A 23,724-nucleotide genomic window follows, 5' to 3' on the forward strand; every position below is an offset into this window, starting at 1 on the left:
TATTAATCAGGCATGCCCAGACGATATGAGCCAAAGCCAACCCCCTCAGAGTCAGCCCTTGTATGAGGCCACAGTGAACCTGAGGCATTTGATAAGAGGTTCTGGCCTGTCCTTAACCAAGATTTTTAAATATTTGGAGGCATTGAGTTACACCTACCCCCTCACCGCATATGACTGGAAAGAACTGATAAAACTAGTTCTCAGTGACACCCAATATACAGTCTGGTTAGCTGATTTCCAGAAAAATTGCTCTGTTCATATTAAATACCTACAGGCAGACACCACGGCACATCAATCAGGCGAGAAAGTAAATTATAATTTAGATTCACAATCAAAATACCATAAAGAGATAGCCAGGCAAGCCCTAAAAGCTATGGAAAACATTCTCACTGCTGATCCAAATGATTATCTATCCAACAGTAAAGAGTTACAAGGTTATACTGAGTTAAATTTAAGATGCTTGGACCAGCTGCAGTCGACTTTAAACAAGCAAATAGAATACAATGAAGCCAGAGAGATGCTGTACAAGCATTTGGCTTTTGAAAGAGAAAATGCAAAAGCTTTGCAGGGCCCTCCTGCAAGGGAGAACTGTGACTTTACTGAGCTGGTGCAACCCTACCAAAAGGCTAGCTCTGAGAAGCAGCTACCTGCCTCCCTAGCTGCAGCTTTAGATGCCCAGATTAGAATACACAAGGAAGTCAGACACACAGTTAGCTGTTTTAGTTGTGGAGAAATGGATCACTCTCAGGAGAATTGTCCCTGGAAGCCCCTAATTGCAACATTCCATAAACACCCTAACAGCAGAGAAATGACTCAGTTGTACCAAGAGTACCATAAGCAAAACAAAAGATGTGCTACAAGCATTATACTGCTTGTAGCAGCCCTGCTTGTTGTAATCCTACTTTTCATGTGCAAAAGAGAAAACTACTTAAGGCAAGCCACAATATACCAATAACCAGCCCCCAAAATAACCATGTACCCTGTACCCCAAAGAAAGGTGACAGGTGGAAAACATTACAGATGTTGACAGCAGAACACGCAGAAGCCTTGCAGATCGGACTGCCTCTACCTATAAGGCTTCTAGCAAATTGGTTACGAGTGGTAACTGATTCAAAAAACCATTCCTTTACCATTCTCTGTCACCCTGAGGATGCCCAGAAACCCCTCTTTCCCATCATGGTTTTAAGCAGTGCACAAACTATCCAAACTCACTGCTGGGCTGCTTTTCCTCAGGGGATGCAAAATACCGCGATGAAATATCAGACAGCCATAATACATCATTATGCAGAGGACACATTAATAACCAATGCCACAAGAAATGAACTACTAATTGTTCCTGCTGTTTTAACCAAAACTGCCCAAGGTGCAGATCTTCAGGTTGTTTCAGGAAGAATCCAACAATCACAACTCTGGACTTACCATGGACAAGACAACACAGTAAAAAAGCTCTACACAGGTGACACAACTCGAGGTAAAAACCATTTATATTTACAGGAGTTGCAGAAACCTCAGAGAGCTACCAGTTGCTTAAAACCGGTTTTAGCCATAAACAGAGGGGACCTACACCCTCTCTTCGTGTTGCTAGGGGAGAACTCCAACTTAAAGTCTGACGAATTGCTAACTGCAGAGGCCAACCAAATGTTAGAGAATTATACCAAGGTAACAAAAGGCAAACAAAACAGGAGAGATCCTGAAAGGCAAATCTGCCTAGTTTTTGTTTCCAGCAGGTATGAAACATTGCAGCTTTGTTTCAGTGGGATCAAACTGAGAGAAGCCCGATGTTCTAAAACAGCTCTTTCAGTCATACCCCACCACCTAAATCTGTGTAAGTTGCTATTGAGTTTGTAAGCTTGGCATTTAGGGCAGAGCACGACTGAAGAACTGGACGGAAGAAATCCTGCCTTTACCAACATTCCAGCCTTGAAAGGACAATTTGGATAGGATGACAGCTGAGGACGCTGGATTTCAAGATGCCCTGGCAAGTTTTAGTGGTAATATTTTAATCCATCTCCTTAAGCACAGATTGTGGCAGAAATCAACAGTTTACCTTTAAAAACCACACCAGATGCAAAACTGAACCAGTGAAAGGCCTCAGGGCCTTCACACATGCATCTAGGAAAACACAATATGCTGCAATAGACTTAAAATAAATCCTGCCACGGAACAGTAAGAAAACTACAAGCCATGAACTAAGCTTCTGTATAGTTCTGGACTGATTGTCATTACCTTGGGAAAATTTTAAAACAATCCTTTGATGTTATGATTGTGCTCATTATGCTATGAGGTTGATAACCTGTTTTGAAAGTTAATTTCCTTGAGATATTGTTAACCCTTACCTGTTTTTTGAAATGCATTCTGGTTGGTTCCTGTGAGTTACAAAAGGTATGATTTGTACACAAATGTACACAAAATCACATCCTGACCTGCCACAGCCAATGACTGACAGAAACTGAAAAGCTGCTAAAGCAGCAGTGTTTAACACTATACCCAGAGTTTTAAGGCAAGCAATTGCTTCATTCATTCTCCATCAGAATACAGGTTCTCTAAGAGACCATTCAAAATAACAATCAATAAAGCTACATCATCAAGGTATGCCACACTGTCAGGAAACCACACTGAAAGTTAATAGCAGATGAGGCCTGGCGATCAGAGATATACATTTTTGAATTAGACATATTGAAATTGTACATGCAAATAGATATACATTCACAAAACATAACTGCTACTACATCCACTAGACAAAACACAAAAGTGTAAAACACATGAGTTAGTTGCTTAGCAAACCTTTGGTACTCTAAAATGGATTAACATTAATATTAAGCAGCTAAATTCCTATGAAATAGGAAAATTTTCACGTCAAGTATTTCACGCTAATCCATAAAACAGTAAAGGCACATATTGAAACATGTGCTAAGTTTAAACAAAAAGGGGGAGAACTAGTGTAACCTGTAAGAACATCTGTATAAAGCTATGTATGTTATCAATTTTTGAGTTGTGACAGTGCTGAAAGAAGCAGGTCTGAAAAGCAGCACACACCTCAGGCGTTTGTTTCTCCCAAGTTGCTAATCATAGTAAGATTTGATTTCAGGACAATGAATGAGATTCCTAAGTTTGTGACATGGAGAGAAAGCTATGCCTAAAAGTTATAAGAAAGAACTCAAGCAGGTTTCTTCCAGGTGTGTAAAACCCTATTCAAATATGTGACCACAGCAGCAGGAACCAGAGCAATGCAGAAGTTTGGAAAAGAGTTATGTTATGTTTTCAAGTTTACATTAGAAAATGACCAACGTGGTGAAAAACAATCTCTGGAATGTGTGTGTGTGTGTGTTCGCGTATGTGTTCAGTGTGCGGTGGCCACCGACGTATGTATGAGTGAATGAATGAAAATAGTTGTTTGACTGGTCAAATAATAAAAAACAAACACCTCACAAATAACACTACCTCAGCCACAGGTTGCTTTTAAGGAATTGTAGTTTGCTAAGATTACACTGTTCTTAAATAAAGTTTGAAATCCCCAGTTATTAAAAAACCCTCAGATTAAAAAAGTTATAAGTTTATACACAGTTAAGATAAGCCCCAAGTTAATAAAGTAATTATCCAAGTTGCACTACCCTATAGGAATATAAGAAGGTTTTAAAAAGGTTTACATTAGAGTTAAGAAACTGAGCAAAGCAATGTGCTGGGTCACTGCGGAGCTTAGTAGTTTTATAATGTTCTGATTGTTAAAATTGTTGTTTACATTGTTGTTTATATTTTGTTCATACTGTTTTTGTGACTTCTTAATATAATTAGAAGAGGGGATGTGTAGGAGGCGTGTCTGAGGGGCACAGAGGATGTGCCCAGGTACAGAGCCCAAGGAGCATGCCCCAGAGTTAGTAAACTGGTTGGTTAAGAAAGTCACATGATATGTAAGGATAAAAGAGCACGCGAGTTTGAATTAAATCTCTTTGTCCACACCATCGCATGAGGAGCATCATTTCTCTTCCTTGTTATACAAGGGTCCCATGCTACATGCATTCTTCAGAATTCCACAATGCCTAGGAAACCTTGTGAGCTCTGTCTAGCTCAGCTAGGTCAGTTGGTAGAGATCAGGGTCATAGGTTCATGTCTCATGTTGGATGCCAAAAAGGACTGGGGGGGTGGGCGAGGGTGGGTCTTGACCTTGACTGCATGCCAGGTGCCCACCAAGCCTCTCTATTGATCCCCCTACTCATCTCGACAGGGGAAGAAAAATAAGATGAAAGGTTCTTGGGTGAAGATACGGACAGGGACATCACTCACCAATTACCACTGATGGCAAAACAGACTCAGTCCAGGGAAATTAATTTAATTACCAATCAACTCAATGTAGGGCAATAAGAAATAAAATCAAATATTAGAATCATAGAATCACAGAATCATAGAAACAGTCAGGTCAGAAAGGACCTCACAGATCATCAAGTCCAACCCTTGATCCACTACCACCGTGGTTACTAGGCCATGGCACTAAGTGCCACATCCAGTCTCATCTTAAAAACCTCCAGGGACAGAGAATCCACCACTTCCCTGGGCAGCCCATTCCAATGCTTGATTACCCTCCCTGTAAAGAATTTCTTCCTAATATCTAACCTAAACCTCCCTTGTCTTACTGATAGTTGCCTGGGAGAAGACACCAACCCCCATCTGGCTACAACCTCCTTTCAGGTAGTTGTAGAGAGTGATGAGGTCTCCCCTGAGCCTCCTCTTCTCCAGGCATAACAACCCCAGCTCCCTCAGCCTCTCCTCATAGGACTTGTGTTCAAGTCCCTTCACCAGCCTTGTTGCTCTTCTCTGGACCTGCTCCAGCACCTCAATATCCTTCCTGACCTGAGGGGTTCAGAACTGGACACAGTACTCGAGGTGCTGAGTACAGAGGAAGAATCACTTCCCTGGACCTGTTGGCCACACTGTTCCTGATACAGGTCAGGATGCCATTAGTCTTCTTGGCCACCTGGGCACACTGTTGGCTCATGTTCAGCTTCCTGTCAATCCAAACTCCCAGGTCCCTTTCTGCCTGGCTGCTCTCCAGCCACTCTGTGCCCAGCCTGTAGTGCTGCATGGGGTGGTTGTGACCAAAGTGCAGGACCCGGCACTTGGACTTGTTGAACCTCATCCCATTGGAATCAGCCCAACTCTCCAGTCTGTCCAGGTCCCTCTGCAGAGCCCTCCTGCCTTCCAGCTGATGGACACTTCCCCCCAGCTTGGTGTCATCTGCAAATTTCCTAATGGTGGACTCAATCCCCTCATCTAAATCATCAATAAAGATATTAAACAGAACTGGGCCCAACACTGATCCCTGGGGGACACCACTAGTGACCGGCTGCCAACTGGATGCAGCACTGTTCCCCACCACTCTCTGGGCCCGGCCCTCCAGCCAGTTCCTAACCCAGCACAGAGTGCCCCTGTCCAAGCCGTGAGATGCCAGGTTTTTAAGGAGAATGCTATAGGAGATGCTGTCAAAGGCTTTGCTGAAGTCCAGGTAGATTACATCCACAGCCTTCCCCTCATCCACCAGGCAGGTGACCTGATCATAAAAGGAGATCAGGTTGGTCAGACAGGACCTGCCCTTCCGAAACTCGTGCTGGCTGGGTCTGATCCCTTGTCCATCCTGTAGGTGCTGCAAGATAGCACTGCTCCATAACCTTGCCAGGCACTGAGGTCAGGCTGATGGGTGTGTAGTTTCCCAGGTCCTCCTTCTGGCCCTTTATGTGGATGGGCATGATATTCGCCAACTTCCAGACATCTGGGACCTCCCCAGTGAGCCAGGACTGTTGGTAGATGATGAAGAGCAGCTTGGAGAGCTCTTCCGCCAGCTCTCTCATCACCCTTGTGTGGATTCCAACTGGTCCCATAGACTTGTGGGGATCCAAGTGGCTCAGCAAGTCACTAACTGTTTCCTCCTGGATTACAGGGGGGCTATTCAGCTTCTGATCTCTGTCTACAAGCTCCAGAAGCCAGCTGTCCTCAGGACAACCTGTCTTACTGTTGAAAACTGAGGTAAAGAAGGTGTTAAATACCTCAGCCTTTTCCTCATCTTTGATAACTATATGTCCAATAAAGAATGGAGGTTTTCCTTGCCCCTCCTTTTGCTACTGATGTATCTGTAGAAAGACTTTTTGTTATCCTTAACAGAAGTGGCTAGATTGAGTTCAAATTGTGCCTTTGTCTCTCTAATTTTCTTTCTACATGACCTAACTGTATTCCTAGACTCTTCCTGAGTAGGTAGCCCTTTTTTCCATAGTCGGTAGGCTCTCTTTTTTACCCTAATTTCCTTCAAAATCTGCCTGTTCAGCCAGACCAGTCGTCTTCCCCGCTGGCTTGCCTTTCAGCACACTGGGACAGCCTGCTCCTGTGCTTTCAAGACTTGCTTCTTGAAGCATGTCCATCCCTCCTGGACCCCTTTGTTTTCACGGGTTGTTTCCCAGGGTACACTCTGAACTAGTCTTCTGAATAGGCCGAAATCTGTCCTCTGGAAGTCCAGGGTAGAGGTTTTATTGATGGCCCTCCTTGCATCCCTGAGTATTGAAAACTATTATTTCATGGTCACTGTGCCCCAGACAGCCTCCAACCACGACATCTCCCACCAGCCCCTCTCTGTTTGTAAACAGAAGGTCTAGCAGGGCTCCATCCCTGGTAGGCTCATTTACCAGCTGGAGCAGGAAATTATCCTCTGTACACTCTAGGAATCTCCTAGATTGCCTCTTCTCTGCTGTGTGGAGTTTCCAACAGACATCCAGCAGGTTAAAGTCACCCACAAGAACAAAGGCTGGCAATTTTGAGACATCTGCCAGCTTCTTGTAGAATAATTCATCACCCTCATCATCCTGGTTGGGTGGTCTGTAACCGACTCCCACCAGAATGTCTGCCTTGTTGGCCTTCCCCCTGATTTTGATCCACAGGCACTCAACCTTATTGTAACTGACTTCAAGTTTTACAGAGTCAAGAGACTCTCCAGCATATAGAGCCACCTCTCCACCTCTCCTGCCTTGCCTGTCCCTTCTGAAGAGCCTGTAGCCACCCATGGCAGCACTCCAGTCATGCGAGTCACCCCACCATGTTTCTGTGATGGCGACTACATCATAGCTTTCCTGCTGCATGATGGCTTCCAGCTCCTCTTCTTTGTTACCCATGCTGTGGGCATTGGTGTACATGCACTTCAACTGAGCTGCTGATTTGACTCTTAACTCAGTCTTTCCACCCTTAGGTTCCTCTCTAGAGAGTGCCGTTTCAATCCCTTCCCCCTTCAAGCCTAGTTTAAAGCCCTCCTGATCAGCCCTGCCAACTTATGGGCTTTAGTCCTTACTAAAATAGCTTTCCCCCACCCCTCCCTTCTTCCTGGGTGTCATAGGTTTACTTGTTCTAAAAAACCAAGCAGGGTTTCCCCTGCTTCATTGTGAAAGAAAGATGTTGAATGGGGGAGGGTGGTTCACACACACAAAAGAACTAGTCAACAGCCCACTTTCCGGTTTGATAGCCCTCAGAAGACTGTGGGGGGGAGGTGTGGAGTCTTTTTGCTTTTCTCTTCTGGAAATGGCAAGACACTTTACTTTTGCCCTAACTGAGGGAGGGTTTGTGTTGGAGGGGTCCAAGGTTCACTTTGTTTTCAGCCTGGTCATCTGGCTGCTCCTGGTCCCGGTTTGCCTTCATTTTTTCCTGCGCCCTGTTCTGCCCCCAGCCCAGACCTGCTTGGATTTCATCAGAGAGGTTTGACCTGTCTGCAGAGGAACTTTTTGGGGAGGAGGTCTCCCTTTCCCTCCTCTTCTCCCGTGTTGGCAACGGCTTGTGTCCATTGACGGAAAGGGGGAAATCCCGGCCACAGCCAGCCAGAGAAAGTGTGAATTTCGGGGGAAGAGCCCCCTTTTCCCCCTTTTCGCTTTCCCCTTCTGGGTGTGGGGGGGAGATCTCCATTTTCAGCTTCTCCCGTGCACCGGGGCCCCCATGTGGCAACCGCCAGAGCCCAACAGCGCTCCCTGACAGCCACCATAGAGCAACTGCAGGCTCTGCTCCTCCAGTGATCCAACAGTGCCCCCTGCTGATCATGGTTAGAATTGCGCCAAAAGGCAGAAAGTATTAAACTGTTTTCTTTTTGAAGGGTTGTGGCAGTTTGAGCCACATTAGAAATCTAAAATCCAATTTTCCAGGCTTTCCCCACCCCTTCCCAAAATTTATCCCATCACCGGAGAGAAACTTTCAGGCCAGAGGCTTCTATAGGGGAAGGGGGAAGTATATACATTTATTTACACAAATAAATATACTGTACAAACTAAAAGCATATATGTATATATATTACATTTCTGTCTGTCAGTCCTTTCAAACCCCTTCCTTTAACTTTAGTCCAGGAGCAGCTTTTCAAGGCTGATACGTAACACAGTCTTTGCCATGGGAGTGTTCTGGGCTCCTGAACACTCCCTAACCAACCTTCAGCTGTTTGCCGAAGTCCTTTCTCCTTACGAAGTCCAAGAAAGTAGCTTTGAGTCCTTGCTCTTCTGCTGCTGTGTGATTTCTCCCTCTCGGTCTCCCACCTCAGTTCGTAGGCTGCTGCAGTGTAGTTCAGCTTATCAAGCGTCTGTGTCCTGGAATGTTGATTCCTCCTTCCGGTTTTCGGTTGTCCTGCATTTTAGATCACGGCAGAGACATCCTCCGGGCCCCTCTCTCTCTCTCTGGGGTCCGTCTCTTCTTGCCTGGGATCCTTCTCCCTAGCAGTCGAGCCTCCTCCGGCCCGTCCACTTGGCTCTGCTCCAATGCTGAGCCTCACATCCACTCTCACTAAACAGCGAGAGGGAAAAACAGCCCTCCTCTGCAGCATGGCTGCAAAGGTGGGGGGGAAGGAAGAAGAGGGCCTGGCCGCAAGGCCTGCCTCTCTCTCTCCTACTTACCAGTTGTTTGCACTAATTCCAATGCTGTCTCTAACTCTGGCTTAGGCAGAGTTAGGGGGGCCGCCACCCCCTGGCCTTCTCCACCTACACGCAGCAGACATCAACAGCAAAACAACCAAAACTGCCAGCTGCTTCCGGGGCTGTGATATATGATTTTGAGCAGAAGTGAACAACATGGACAGTGATTGGCTCTCCAGGGAACACTGCCCTGGCACCCAATCACCTCTGAGTCCCCGAACTCTCAAGGGGGGCCAATTTCAAACCATGACAAGGGGATTTTTGGGTACGGGATTATTATTTGGTTGGTTTTGTGTTCTTTTGTTGTTCTGCCAATACACATATATCCTTTAATAAAGGGCTGTTATTTTTTCTTTCTCCATACTTCCTCAGTTGGAGCCTCTTAATTTTGGATTTACAATTGCTTAGAGGGAGGAGTTTGGTCTTCCTCATAACTCATCCTCCTTAACAAAACACTTCAGTCTCATTAAACTGAGACACTGGGCTCAGGTTTACTCCCAGTTTTCTCTACCTCCTCCCCCTGAGTGGTGCAGGGGGATGCAGTCAGTTCATCACATGTTGTCTCTGCTGCTCGTTCCTATTCACTCTCTTCCCCTGCTCCCATGTGGGGTCTATCCCATTGAAACAGTCCTTCCCGAACTTCTCCAACATGGGTCCTTCCCACAGTCTGCAGTTCTTCACAAACTGCTTCATTGTGAGTCCTTTCCATGGGGTGCAGTCCTTCAGGAATGGACTGCTTCAGCGTGGGTCCCCCATGGGGTCTCAATTTCTGCCAGCAAAGGTGTTCCAGTGTGGGCTTCTCTCTCCATAGGTCCTGCCAGGACCCTGCTTCAGGGAGGGCTTTCCATGGGGTCACAGCCTCCTTCAGGTGCATCCACCTGCTACAGTGTGGGGTCCTCCACAAGCTGCAGGTGGATCTCTGTTCTACCATTAACCTCCATGGGCTGCAGGGTGACAACCTGCTTCACCATGGTCTTCACCACAAGCTGCAGGGGAATCTCAGCTCTGGCGCCTGGAGCTCTCTCCCTCTTTCACTGACCTTGGTGTCTGCAGAGTTGTTTTTCGCATATTCTCACTCCTCTCTTCCAACTGCTTTTGTACAGCAATTTTTTCCCCCCTTTTTAAATATGTTGTCACAGAGCTGCTACCACCATCATTGATTGGCTCACCATTGGCCAGCAGTTTGTCTGTCTTGGAGATGGCTGGCATTGGCTCTATCAGACAGGAGAAGGTTCTAGCAACTTCCCACAGAAGCCACAGCTGTAGTCCCCCTACTATCAAACCCTTGCCACATGTAGTGGGTTGACCCTGGTACCTGCCAGGTACCCACTAAAGCCACTCTATCCCTCCCCTCTGCAACTGGACAGAGAAGAGAAAAAAAAACAGCAAAGGATTCATGAGTAGAGATAAGAGCTGGGAGAGGTCAGTGACTGATCACCATCACAGGCGAAACAGACACAAAGTGGGGATATTAATTGAATTTATTACTAACAGGATCAGAGCAAAAGAGTGAGAAGCAAAATAATCTTAAAAACACCTTCCCCCCAACCCTCCTTCCTTCCATGTTCTCCCTCCTCCCCCCCAGTGGTGCAGGGGGACAGGGAATGAGGGTTATGGTCAGATGTTGTTTCTGCTGCTGCTCATGGAGAGGAGTCCTTCCCCTGCTCCCTATGGGGTCCCTCCCATGGGAGATAGTCCTTGATGGACCTCTCCGATGTGAATCCATTCCTCGGGCAACAGTTCTTCCCAAACTGCTGTCCCGTGGGTCACTCCTCCATGGGGTGCAGTCCTTCACGAATGAGCTGTACCAGCATGGGTCCCCCACAGAGGCCACAAGTCCTACCCAGGAAAAACCTGCTCCAGCATGGGGGGATCTCTCTCCACAGGCTGCAGGTCTCCAGCAGGACCCTGCTCCATCTTGGGCCTCCCACAGGGTCACAGCCTCCTTCAGATATCCACCTGCTCCAGCATGGGCTCCTCCATGGACTGCAGGTGGGTCTCTGCACCCTGATGGTCCTCCATGGGCTGCAGGGAGACAACCTGCTCCACCATGGGCTGCACCATGGGCTGCAGGGGCCTCAGCTCCAGCGCTTGTAGCACCTCCTCCCCCTCCTTCTGCACTGACCTTGGTGTCTACGTTGTCATTCATATGTTCTTACTCCGCTCTTCCCTGGCTGGAATTTTCATCTGTGCAACAATCTTCTGTTCTTAAATATGTTATCACAGAGGTGTTACTATCATTCCTAATTGTCTCGACCTTGGCCAGCGGCAGGAAGCCCATCCTGGAGACAGCTGGCATTGGCTCCACCAGACACAAGGAGCTTCTAGCAGCTTCTAACAGAAGCCACACCTGTAGCCCCCCCCGCTACCAAAACCCAGCCAGAGAAACCCACTACACTACACAAACCCAATACAGAGTTTTCCCACCAATTTTCTGTGATTCCTATAACATGATAACTCTCAGACTGAGCACAGAGCTCCAGTTTCTCGTGTGTATTGCCCAGACTACTTGCCTTAATATATATACACTTGATGTAGCTGGACTTAGGGTTGTTGCCTTTGGAGATGGTTGGGGAGCATTCCTCACTACTCTGGTAGGTGTGCTCATCCACTCTGTTGCTCATGGATATACATGTTAGAGATGTGGACTCTGCCACCTCAAGTTTGTTAGTTTAAAACACAACTCAGTAAACCAATTGTGGTGGGCGAAAAAAGTTTTCCCCCTGAAGTTATAAAATGGTAACCCCCCCAAGGGGGTGGTTACCCTTGGGGTTGAGCCAATGAGCGCTTCTGCAAAATATAAACATATCACCCAGATCGGAAAAGAAGGGTGATGTTGTTGTAGTTGTTGGAGAAGGTGGCCATGTTCTGAAGCCACAAGGAGAGGGGTTCGGAGCCCCGTTGGGGGCTAGGCCCCCCCCAGCCAGGGGCTGGGGGGTTGCAGGAACCTGGAATGGTGTTAGACTGGGCCAGGCATCTGTGGCTAAGAGCTGGGGGGAGTTTCTCCACTGTGAGCAGCAGCAGAAACAGCGACAGAAACAGGAGTGAACGAAGGCTTATGACTGAAAGCCAAGAGATAAGAACTGAAGAAGCAGCAAACCAAGCACGCAGCTAAGCAGAGAGGCACAGAGTTGTCTGAAGAGAGAGAGAGTTTGGGTAAGAACTGAAACAAACTCCCCAAACCCCTCTGAGACCTCCTAGAGAGGAGGAGGATGATGGACTCTTACTTGAGAAGAGTCTTGGAGTGCTACAGCACTGCAGAGAGGAGCTGAGAAGCTCAAGGCATCCCGGAGCTGGACCGGGATGGCCGAAGGAATGCGGAGGAGGGCTTCGCTCCCCGCTGCTGCCAAGCTAAGCTAGCAGCCTGAGATCAGAGCACAGAAGCTCTGTAAGGGAATTTGAATCCCCTGAAGATAGGAATCATCACGAAGACCCCTGCACTTCGTGATATGACGTGGTGAAGTGACCTTTGTCCTGGTGAACACAGCCCATGGAAGAGAAAGACCCTCGCCTGGAGTCGAAGGGCCGAGAGGGGCTTGGAGATCCCCCTCGTGTGTAATGAAAAGTGATCCAGCTACAGCTGCTGCATGGAAAAGAGAGAGAGAAAGACTGATGCCCTAGAGACACTGTTGCTCTGAGAGTGGAAAGGATCTCTTCCTTCTTCCCTCCTGGACTTTTATTTGGAGAGAGAAGAGATTTGATCCATTGTAAATACTGCTTTATCATAGAAAAGATAGTTATGATTGTATATGATGTATTGTAATATTTATTTGTGGAGTCATTGTAATATAATCCCTTCCCCCCATTCTGAGTCTTGTGTGGTGTCTGGAAAACCCATCTCACACTGGGTTGAGATGTGGGGGGGGGGGGGTTTGGACTCGAGAATTGGATTTTGGGGCTCTCAAACCACTACAACAATCTAGCAAAGATTCCCCTGCCTCTTCTAGATAGTTGGATCCTATGTCTTCCCAATAGGCTGTATTTGTTGAAGAAAGTCCCATGATCCTAGGGCAATGACACCATCCATGAACCCAGGTATTGATCTGCATTATGCATCGACTTCTGCCGACAACCCTATTCCCAACTGACAAGACAGAGGAGAAGATGGCTTGGGCCCCTGTTCCCTTCTCTTTTGCCTCCAGGGCTCTCAAGTCCTGCTTGATCTTGACCAGGCTATGCTTTACCATGTCATTGGTGCCCATGTGGAAAAGAAGTAGGGGATAGTAGTCTGTGCTTTTAACCAGTTGTGGCAGCCTCTCTGTGACATCCTGGATTTTGGCTTCTAGCAAGCAGCAAACTTCCCTTGACTGTATATCGAGCTGACAGATGGGTGCCTCAGTGCATCTCAGCAGAGAGTCCCTTACTACTAGCACTTGCCTCTTTCTTTTGAGTCTTTTAGTATGTGCTGCTGATGCAGTTTCTCCCTGTGAATCTTGCTTGTTAGTTTTGTCTGCTGCCAAGAGTTTGTATCTGTTGCTGGTCGATACATATAAGGAAGGTAAGTGATATCCTGTTCCCACGGATCACCAGAAACCACAGCACCTCCTTCTCCAAGGTTCTTTCTGTTCACTGTTGATGGTCTTTGTCTGGAAGTCCTTGGAGGTCAGTGCCACGGGGCCCTAGTATTTCTTCTTGCAAACTCTCAAATATACTCTATTTCTTGTTCCACCTCCCTAATACATCATAACCTGCTGACTTCCTCCTGCAGCTCCTCCATCTGCTGCCTGAAGTAACTCCACTAAAGTACACCTTGCACAGGTGGAGCTTGCACACTCCTCCACCCAGGAGGTGGGGGTGCAGTCTTTGTGGCCCTCCACCTGAACTGCAGCTTCTTCTACTCACCCCAGGCTAGCCTGGCTAGGTAACTGATTCCTATCTGCTGCAGAGTGCAACTGTTGGGAAAATCTTTAATTGTAACAAATAGTGTTTAAGTCTTATGAATTCCTCTAGCTTTAACAGTCAGTGCTTAGCCCTGTATTCATCCATATCTGTGTGCAAGTGGATATCTTAGCCTTGAGACTAAAGTCCATGGGCCTGAACAAAACTGCATTCGAGGAGAAGAAACTGGTTTTTTTGAGGCCTATGACCAAAAAAGGATAATTTGAGGAATTAGATGTTCCCCAAATGACCACCAGAGACCCTCAAGAGACTCCTACTCTAATGTCAATGAGTTCCTAGAAATGATTTAAATTCGTAAAAGAATTCTCGGGAATGTTTAGCATATATATATGAGTTTCAGGAAATTTAATGAATATGTACTCATTGCATAGATATAAACTACTATGTTAGATAGCTGAGTGTGCATGTGATAGGAGGAGATATCCCCTGCAGGCACCCAGTGCTGAAATAAAGTAATGCCGTTCTGTAATACTGAAATTACAGTGTTGAAGAGTTTTCTTCACAATTTTCGGTGACACAACCCTTGCCTGGTCTCTACCACCATGCTTTTGACAACCTCAAAGCACTGCCTCATAAGCCCCTCCAATTCCCTGGAGACCTCAAGCTTCAGGGTAGGCTTGCATAGCCATCAACTTGCAAGGCTGACTGTTGGGGCTGTAGCCTAAGGGTGAGCAAAGCAGGAAGTGGCCTGATAACTGGAGGAGTGTGCAGCCCGTCCTGCGAGAACTGTTGGTCCACTCCCAACAGACAACATTCTGGAGCCACTCTTGCGCACTCTGGTCGTTGATGCTCCCTAGGGGCCAATTATACAGAGCTTCGCATGGCTTGAACTGACCATGGAACCATTGGCACCACAGACTCTTGCCCACCTCTCTTGTGAGACTGCCAACAAACACAGTCCAAGGGTGTCAGGGGCCCAGAAACCCCCTCAGACACCCATAGGGACCTCATATGCCTCACACTCCTCTCAGCATGCAGCAACTGTTGTTGCTGCTGCTGCTGCTAGGGTCTTCTTCCCATGATTTAGAACTGGATGTGGGGACAGCTGCTGACAGGAGCAGTTTGTGAAAGACTTTATCTCGTGGGAGGGACCCCACACCAGAGCAAAGGAATGATTCAAGGAAGAAAGAGCAATCTTCCTGTCCTTATATTAACCCATGAGCTGTTCATCTTATTTTCTCCCCATCTTGTTGAGGAGATGGAGTGAGATAGTGGCTTGGGTAAGGAATTCCAAACATTAATTCAAAGAGGGATAACTGAATATTCCCTCTGGGTCTCGCTCCTATTCTTGCCAACACTGTTGGCAAAAGCCATATCCATGGCATCTTAGTTTCCAGCACTAACTTTAAAAGGTGTTTCTTTATTTCTCCATTCATTCTTTCTACCTGACACGAACTCTGGGGATGCCAGGGGGTATGGAAGTCCCATTGTATTCTGAAGGCTGCCATAACTCCCTGAAGAATTGTGGTGGTTTGAAACTCCCAAGAATCTAATTTCTAAGTTCAAGCCCCCCTCTCACAATTTTCCCCTGTGAGAGAGTTTTCAGACAAAACAACTATTCAGTATTGGGGGAAGGGAAAATATTTATAGTGGTTTATTTACATACATATATATATTTACATTAAATTAAATTAAATTTCTCTTTTTCTTCAATAAAAGTCCAAGAAGAAAAGAGAAAAGTCTTTCTGTCACTCCTCAGGCCACAGTTCCTTCATCTCAGTTTTTTGTGGCACTGGTTAGTGTCTTTCATTTTTTTCCAAGACAGCAGATTTAAGTATTGCAGTCAGGATCTTTGTTCTTACTTTGTGGAAATTCCAACTCTGAGCCCGAGCCTTCGGGGGATTTCCTTGGAGACCTTCACTCCTCTTGGGTTAGAACATTTAGGGCAGCTCTCAGTTCAGTCTTACCAGAGTTCCTCTGCTCTGTCTCAGCTTGCCAGCATGGTAGCAGCATCAGCGGGGGCAAGGCCACCTCCTCCGCATTTCGTCCTGGTTCAGCTCTCAGAATGACTCTGAGTTTTCAGCTCTTTTCTCTCTCTCGATGCTGCTGCATTTCGGGACTCCCTAAGGGTTTGGAAGTCCACCCCTCCTCTTTAGGAGGTCTCTGGGTTTTGGGAAAGTAATACAGTCTTACCCCAAAACAGCTCCATTGATTTTTCCTCTGTTTTGTTGCCAGCTCTCCCTCTTGCAGGAACATCTTTGCTTCTTTCAGCCTGCTCCACATTATCTCGCTGCTACTGGCTATCTTTTTGGGCTCTGTTCAGGGCTGCTCCGCTGCTGTTTTCAGTGTCTTCTGCTGCTACTGACAGTAAAGAAACTCTTCCAGCTCTTGATTACGGGACCCGGTCCAGCTTTAACACTATACCAGGTCTCCCATAGCCTCAGCTGGAGGCTGGGGGCCCCCAGAGGGGCTCACTGGCCCCCCTGCCTCCTCGTGGCTCAGATCATGGCTGCCTACTTTCGAGTTATCTCCACCACCTTCTCTTCTGTTTCTGTGGGTATGTAATTTCCGTAGGGCGCATGTGAACCTTTGATTGGTCCAGTATTAAACACACTATCAGTGGGGCAAACCATTACTACCTTTTATAGGTTATAAATCTGAGAGAGAAATTTTTCTTTCCCTGCTTTCCTGTAAGAGAAACAGAGTTCGAATAGGGAAGGGGGAAGGGAATCAATTAGCCTTACAGAAGAAACGGTTGGCCAGGCTGCATTCCATGCTAATGGCCAATCGAAGGCTGGAGTGAGGGGGGGAAGGTTTTGGAGATTTTGGGAGCTGGCCGCCCGCCCGGACAGAGGACAGGTGAGACCGCGGAGTTCTCTCACCGGGACAGAGACAGGGACTGTGTCCGGGCATTTCTGGAGGAAAAGCCTGGGAGCCAGTCTTTCTGGTTCTTTCGTCCTGGTGAGGCCTGACCACTGGCCTTGTGCCACCACTGCCTCATGACTCCAGCTGGGACCTACTGGGTTTTTTTCATCGGAGAGGTCTCTGCTTGATGGGAGAGAAGGGGAGACCCTTGGAACACCGTCATGTGGGAACAGTGAGTCCCGTAGGGGTGAACTGCTTTTCCTTCTACCTTTCTCCCATTGGGGGAAGGGTCTCTGATTTCCTTTCGACTTCTTCCACGATCCGAGACCACCCCCCAGACCCCCCTTCCCCTCCTGGTGACCGCCAGAGCCCAACAGCACCCCCTGCCGACCACCACAGAGTACTTCAGGCTCTGCACCTTCAGCGATCCAACAGCGCCCCCTGCCGACCACCACAGAGTACTGCAGGCTCTGCACCTTCAGCGATCAATCAGCGCCCCCTGCCGACCTCCACAGAGTACTGCAGGCCCTACACCTCCAGCGATCCAACAGCGCCCCCTGCAGGTCACAATTAGGACTACGCTATAGGACAGAGAAGTATTCATTCAGACTTTTTTGTTGGTGGTGGGTTTTTTTCTAGGATTACTGTCTAGTTTTTTTGTGTTCTGTTACTGTTTTTGCCAACATACATATATCTTTTAATAAAGGGTTGTTATTTCTTCTGTTTTTGTTTTTTTCCACACTTCCTCAATTAAAGCCCCTTAATTTTGAATTTACAATTGCTGAGAGAGAGAAGTTTGGTCTATCTCATAACTCATCCTCTTTAGTAAACATTCCAGTCTCATCAGACTGTGACACTACCCCAGAGAAAAGGTTTTTCAAACCACCACAAGAATTTTTCCTGTAAAATTAGTTCCCCTATCTGAGTCTATTGCTTCCATAATCCCATACCTTGGAATTATTTGTTCTAAAAATACCTTAATAACTGATCCAGTAGTTGCTGAAGAAGTCAGGAATGCTTCTGGCCATCCTGTTAGCCAGCATACTATTACCAGAAGATATCTGAGCCTTCCCACTTTGGGCATTTCAGTGAAATCCACTTGGCATCATTGGAACGGACGTACAGCCCAAGGTCGCCCTCCCCTGGCAATTTCCCTTGTAACCCGGCTATTATCATCATCATCATGGCTAGATTTGGGAAGGCTCTATCCACATTTGCTACAGGCACGCTGGTGGCTTATGAGGCCAATACGTGACAGACATATCCGATTGCAAAAGGCACAGCAGAAAGACTCCTTAGATGGTATATTCTGCAAGACACGGTTCTTTCTGCGTTGCCTTTTCTCCTCGAGAGTGATCCTGCGTGTGTTCTCGAAGGAGACAGCTGCGTTATAGATGGCGTGTCTCCAGGCCTCCCGATTTGAGGCCAGAGTAGACCAGTTATGGTGATCAATATGGCCAAGGTTGTGATGTTGTTTCAGGGAGTCCTTGTATCTTTTCTTCGGGGCTCCTCTCATGCGGCATCTGGTGGCAAGTTCACCATAGAGCAGGATCTTAGGGAGGCGGTGGTCCTTCATCCTTGAGACATGCCCTGCCCATCGCAGCTGCGTTCTCAGTAACATGGCCTCAATACTTGTGACTGCTGCTTGCTCTAGAACAGATGTATTGGTCACATAATCTGACCAGTGGATGTTTAGGATTGTGCGGAGGGAGCGTTGATGAAAGCGTTCTAGGAGACGCAGGTGGTGGCGGTAGATGACCCATGATTCGGAACCATATAAGAGAGTAGACAACACAATGGCTTTGTAAACACTGATCTTGGTGCTTTTCTTCACGTGTTTATTACACCATACTCTTTTGTGGAGTTTTCCAAAAGCACTATATGCCTTAGCTAACCTGTTGTCTATCACCCCGTCGATCTTACCATCTGAGGAGATGAGGCTACCGAGGTAATTAAACTATTGGACTGATTTGAGCTCTGATTGGCCAATGGTGATATGGGGATGATGGGGGACTTCCCGAGGTGCAGGTCGATGGACGACCTCTGTCTTCTTTAAGCTGACTTCCAGCCCAAAGAGCTCAGCAGCATCTGCAAAGCAGGATGTTAAACGCTGCAGGGCTGCTTCTGTGTGGGCAACAAGGGCGGCGTCATCAGCATAAAGCAGCTCCCGGACAAGATGGTTTAAGGTCTTGGTGTGGGCCTTCAGTCGCCTTAGATTGAATAGACTTCCATCAGTACGGTATCGAATGAAGATACCGTCCTGCTCATCGAGGTCTGCTGTGGCCCTTTGGAGCCACATGTTAAAGAAGACTGTGAATAGGGTAGGAGCGAGAACGCAGCCTTGTTTCACACCATTCTTAATTAAAAAGGGTTCAGAAAGTGTGTTGCCATATCTGACTTGGCCGTGCTGATCCTCATGGAGTGAGATGATCATTTTAAGGAACTTGGGGGGACAACCTAAACGTTCCAAAATCTGCCACAGACCTTTTCTGCTCACAGTATCAAAAGCCTTGGTGAGGTCGACGAAGGTGACATAGAGACCTTTGTTCTGTTCCCTACACTTCACTTGCAGTTGTCTGAGGACAAATACCATATCTGTGGTGTTCCTGTTGGCTCTGAAACCACACTGACTTTCAGGAAGGATTCCTTCTGCTATAGTGGGTATTAGTCTGTTCAAGAGTATTCTTACCAGGATTTTACCAGCAATGGAGAGCAGAGTTATACCATGGTAGTTTGAGCAATCTGATTTAATACCTTTCTTCTTATACAAAGTGATGATGACTGCATCACGAAGGTCTGATGGTAGTTCACCGAGTTCCCAACAGCGCACCACAAACTCTTGAAATTTGGTATGGAGTGCAAGGCCCCCGTGTTTCCAGATTTCAGGTGGAATTCCATCAACCCCGGTTGCCTTGCCGATTTTCACCTGCTGTATGGCCTTGAGGGTTTCTCCTAAAGTGGGGGCAGTATCTAATTCATACTTTACTGGTTGTTGTGTGATGGACTGAATTGCTGAGTCTTGGACTACACGGTTGGTACTGAAAAGAGTCTGAAAGTGTTCAGACCATCGCTTCAGAATGGAGGTTTTATCTGTTAGAAGGGTTTGACCATCAGCGCTGAGTAGAGGGCTTTGTACCTGGTATGTAGGCCCGTATGCTGTTTTCAAGGCCTCATAGAAACCTTTGTGAACCCGGCTATTAACTCTAGCACAAATTAAACAGCCTTCAATAGCCCATTTCGCTAAAACAAAAAGACCCAAGGCGGCATACATTTTTTAGGAATCCAATCCTCAAGAGCCCAAATGACTCCCTTCATGGAGTCATTTCAGTATTTTTAGGGCCAATGTCTTCCGTACCCGTTGTTTACTGTGGGAGCAAGTCAAGCCAGCAGCACCTGTATTCAGTTAATTAGAATCAAAAGGGAGTGTTTTGGCCTTAGAGCTGAGGAGTGTGTGAATCAAAACACTGAGTTTGCAAAAAGTCCTGGGAATTCTGATCAACTGAATGGCAACACCAGGTGCTGTTTACCCAAAGAGGTTAATAAAAGGGGGAAGCAGAGAGAGCTCTGCGGAGAATCCTGAAAACCAAATCATGGTGTGTTCAGCCTCATTTCTTCAGCACTCATATTTGCCATAGTTTACCATTCTTTGTAAACCAATTGCCCTCCTTTTCTTCTGCCCCACTGTTTTTAATTGTCTCCAATTCCTCCAGTGAAAAAGACATCCTTTCCAGCAGTGGCTGAACCACTGGGCGAAGAGGGAGTATTTTAGATACCTCCAGTAGAAGTGCTGCTTTTCAAGCTTCATCTGTCCATTGATTACCTATTGCTTCTTCTGAACATCCTACTTGGCTTCCTTTAATATGTATTATTGTCACTTTGATAAATTTACTACTTCTAACAAGTGGGTAATTCTCATGAGCTAATGTCTTCCCCTTACAAGTTAACAGCCCTCTCTCTTCCCACAATTTCCCAAATGCATGCACTACACCATATGCCTATTTAGAATCTGTAAAATGTTCACTACCTTTTCCCGATGTAATTCACAGGCTTTTATAAGGGTATACAATTCCACAGTCTGAGCTGACCATGTGGACAGTAATTTCCCTCCTTCTTCTAATTCCCTTCCTTTAATAATAGCATATTCAGTGACCTGCTTCCCTTCTATCACCCTTGAGGACTGGAGTGGGTTTCTGTGGCTGGGTTTTGGTAGTGGAGGGGGGCTACAGGGGTGGCTTCTGTTAGAAGCTGCTAGAAGCTTCCCCTGTCCCGTGGAGCCAATGCCAGTTGTCTCCAGGATGGGCTTCCTGCTGCTGGCCAAGGTCGAGACAATTAGTAATAGTAATAGTAATGCCTCTGTGATAACATATTTAAGATTGTTGCGCAGATGAAAATTCCAGCCAGGGAAGAGCGGAGTGAGAACATGGGAATAACAACGTAGACAAAAAAGTCAGTGCAGAAGGAGGGGGAGGAGTGCTCCAGGTGCCAGAGCTGAGGCCCCTGCAGCCCGTGGTGCAGACCATGGTGAAGCAGGATGTCCCCCTACAGCCCATGGAGGAGCCCATGCTGGAGCAGGTGGATGCATGAAGGAGGCTGTGACCCCGTGGGAGGCCCAAGATGGAGCAGGGTCCTGCCAGAGACCTGTGGTCCATGGAGAGGGAAGCTCACACTGGAGCAGGTTTTTCCTGTGTAGGACTTGTGGCCCCTGTGGGGGACCCACGCTGGTACAGCTCATTCATGAAGGACTGCACCCCATGGAGGAGTGACCCAAGGGACAGCAGTTTGGGAAGAACTGCTGCCCGAGGGATGGACTCACATCGGAGAGGTCCATCAAGGACTGTGTCCCGTGGAAGGGACCCCATGGGAGCAGAGGAAGGACTCCTCTCCCTGAGCAGTGGCAGAAACAATAACTGACCGTAAGCCCATTCCCCGTCCCCCTGCGCTGCTGGGAGGGAGGAAGGTGAACATGGAAGGAAGGAGGGGTGAGGGGAAGGTGTTTTTTAAGACTGTTTTATTTCTCACTCTTTGGCTCTTATCCTGTTAGTAATAAATATAAGTACTATCCCCACTTTGAGTCTTGTTTTGCCTGTGAAGGTAATCAGTCACTGACCTCTCCCATCTCTTAACTCATGAATCCTTAGCTGTTGTTTTTTTTCTCTCTCCTCTGTCCAGTTGCAGAGGGGAGGGATAGAGTGGCTTTAGTGGGTACCTGGTAGCTGGCCAGGGTCGACCCACCACAAGGACCCATCAGTAAACACATTTTCTCCATTTGGCCAGGGGGGTATCTCGTAAATTTTCCTGGAGATCTATTACCTGAATACAGTCGTGAGTTTCCTCTCAGCCCCCTCCTTCAGGGCCATTTGAATGGGAGGCCAAGTTAAACCCTTCTCCGCTCCTCAATTCTAAATCGTCCTGTTCCATTAAACAAGTTTCATACTGTAGTAACCTAGCACTGGTCATCCATTTAGAAGCCCCTTCAGTTAATAAGGCCTTAATTTGATGCAAGACTTTGACAATGAGAGACCCTTCTGCCGTCAACTTTCTCCCCTCAGTTACCATTAAAGCTGTAGCTGCACAATTTTGCAAACAATGAGGCCACCCTCTGGCCACTGGGTCTAACATTTTAGAAAAATATGCTTCTGACCTTCATGTACCTGCATTTTCTTGTACTAAAATGCCTTTCACATGGCCCTGCTTGACATCCACATATAATTAAAATTCTTTTTCCGTGTCTGGAAGGGCTAGGGTCGGAACCTCAGTTAATGTGCTTTTTAATGCTTTAAAGCCCTGCTTTCCTTCTGATGTCCATACTACAACATTGGGGCTGTCTTGTGTTTAAAGGTCATACAGAGGTCTGGCTAAAACAGAAAATCCTCTATCCAGGTTCTGCAATTTCCTATCAGCCCTAAAAATTGTCACAGTTCCTTTTTAGTTTTAGGTAATGGCACTTCTAAAATTCCCTGAACCCTTTCTGGGTCAATACACTGCAAGCCTTCAGTCAAAATATGTCCCAAACGTTTAACCTTTTTCTCCACCATTTGTGCCTTCTTTTCAGATAACTCAAGCCCCTTTTTAGCAAGAAAATTAAGTAATTTCACAGTGGCTTCTTCTACCACTTCCTCTGTTCTCCCAGTAGGAGCAAAACATCCACATACTGCAATAATCTAACTCCTGGGGGCAGAGTAAACTCTTTCGAACAGGACCAGTGCCTCCATATATCCCTGCGGAAGGATCATCCATGTCAGTTGTTGCTTTATCATTTTCCCTTCTTCCTCTTGCTCCCACTCAAAGGCAAAATACTGTTTACTATCTTCTGTAAGTGGGCACCTCCAAAAAGTATCCTTCTTTAAATCAAGTACGGAGTAATAGTGATGTGAGAGGAGAATCTGATTTAAGGATCTGGGACTGTGGGATACCTTGGTTTAATAATTTCATTTATTATTCTCAAATCTTGTACCATTCTGTTCATCCCATTTGATATCTTTACTGGCAAGATAGGAGTGTTATAGGGAGACATGCATGGTTCCAAGAGGTCTTCTTCTAGCAGAGATTTAATGATAGTCTGTAACCCTTCTCTTCTGTCCTGTGAGATAGGGTATTGCTTTTTAGAAACCACTTGACCTGGTTATTTTAAAGTTATTTGAAGTAGTTCTATGTCTAATTTTCCATATTTTCCTGGGACTGCCCACACTTCTCCGTCTATTTCAGCACAGGCTTTATGAGAGAGCATACACAGGGTTACAACAGTATTGGCCTATTTGTCATTCTTAATAATGTTAATTTGCATTCCTAGCTTAGCCATCAAATCTCGTCCTAGTAAAATACAATCACAATTAGGAACAAATAAAAATTCATGCATTTCATATTTATCTCCCACATCTATTAACAGCGGTTGGATGAAGTGCACCTGTTTGTCTTTCCCATTTACTCCTTGAATTGTTAAAGATCCTTTTGACAATTGTCCCCCCCCTTTGGCATAAAATTCAAAGTAGAGGCTTGTCGCTGGGTACCTGTCGAAAGGCCTCGGTCCAAAGGGGGAAGAATCGACACACAAGACACATGAGGGTAGTGAGACAGCAGGCAGTCTTTTATTAGGTTCTCCCACTTCTAC

This window comes from Pseudopipra pipra, chromosome W (genome assembly GCF_036250125.1).
Source record: "Pseudopipra pipra isolate bDixPip1 chromosome W, bDixPip1.hap1, whole genome shotgun sequence".
NCBI classification, from domain to species: domain Eukaryota; kingdom Metazoa; phylum Chordata; class Aves; order Passeriformes; family Pipridae; genus Pseudopipra; species Pseudopipra pipra.